The 1340-nt window shown below is 44.3% G+C and overlaps 1 protein-coding gene across 1 annotated transcript in view; it reads left to right on the top strand.

Annotated features, from left to right (window-relative positions):
• dync2h1 (dynein cytoplasmic 2 heavy chain 1) overlaps positions 1-1340 on the top strand; it is a gene marked incomplete in the record, with an annotated part of 120612 nt that overhangs the window by 60566 nt on the left and 58706 nt on the right.

Genomic DNA, 1340 nt, shown 5'->3' with positions numbered 1-1340 from the left:
AATTCCAGTGAAATATATTTATGTTTGTGGTTGTAATGTGACAAAATATGGAAAAGTTCAAGGGGTATGAATACTTTTGCAAACCACTGTACTATATTGCTTTGTTTTTGTCAGGGAACTGGATCTTTGGGGTGAACTAATCTTTGTCGCTATGTGTTTTGGGGTTTGAAAGCCACTGGGACGTCATGTTTAGAGAATAAACGTCTCAGTTTCTCTTAAACTCCCGCCACATATGACGACTGGTTTGAGTCTGGGTTTAGGGTCTTCATTTTCAGCTGGTTGTTGGCTGGATGATGGCAAACTACACTGTAGCCACAGCTGCCCTGGGGCACACTGACAGAAGCAAGGCTGCCATACACAGGCGCCACCGGACCCTCAGACCACCATCAGTAGGCAAGGCTGGTAAGGTGTCTTGCCCAAGGACACAACGACTGAGTCGACTGGACTGGGATCGTACTGGTGACCTTCCAGTTCCAGGACGGTTCCCCTAACCACTCTACTACTGCCGCCCCAGCCGGTTTCTTGTCTGCTTTCAGAAAAGCCCAGTTAGGATAACCACACTGCTCCAGGGCCTGTCTTGTGTGTGACACAATTGTATAGATTTCCATTTGTATGTTTAACCTAACCCAAAACCCAATAATAACGTTCCATGGTATTAGGACTGGATTTGTTGTCTGTAAAGACTGTCAGTCCTGATAAAGTAGATGATTCTACAGGGGAAAAAGTAACAGAAGCCAAGTAAACACGTGCACACACATTCTTTTGCTTGCGTCAAAACTGAGGATTTTGCCTTGACTTCCATTCATTTTTGTGTCATATGTCCTTAACCAAAACATAATTCACACCATACCTCTAAACCTAACTAGTAGAGCTGCAAACAAAAGTGAGGACCAGAAAATGGTCCTCATTTTACACCAAAGACCTCAATTTGATAGTAACGATATTTTGCAAGTGGTCCTCAATCTGTAGCAGAAACAAGTATACACACACACACACACACACCCACACACACACACACTTTTGTACTTCTATCCTCATGAGGACTTTGCATTGACTTCCATTCATTTACCAGTCATTTCTATAGCCTAACTCTGACTCCTTACCCTAAACCTAACCTCACAGGTACCTACCTGATCCTAAGGCCAACTGAAACTCAATTCACACCTTAGTCCTAACCCTAACCCATGACCCACCAATGGTATTTCCCCCAATTGGGACTGGGCTTTTGTCCCCATAAGGAACAGTGGGGTCCTCACTAGGCTGTGTGTACCAGGAAAATGGTAAAAAATAATCCCCACCAGGTATCACACACACACACACACACACACACACACACACAC

The sequence above is a fragment of the Austrofundulus limnaeus genome, unplaced genomic scaffold, assembly GCF_001266775.1.
Source record: "Austrofundulus limnaeus strain Quisiro unplaced genomic scaffold, Austrofundulus_limnaeus-1.0 Scaffold109, whole genome shotgun sequence".
Taxonomy (NCBI): domain Eukaryota; kingdom Metazoa; phylum Chordata; class Actinopteri; order Cyprinodontiformes; family Rivulidae; genus Austrofundulus; species Austrofundulus limnaeus.
The sequence above is the reverse complement of the archived record's forward strand: the minus strand, read 5'-3'. Positions and strand labels throughout refer to the sequence as shown.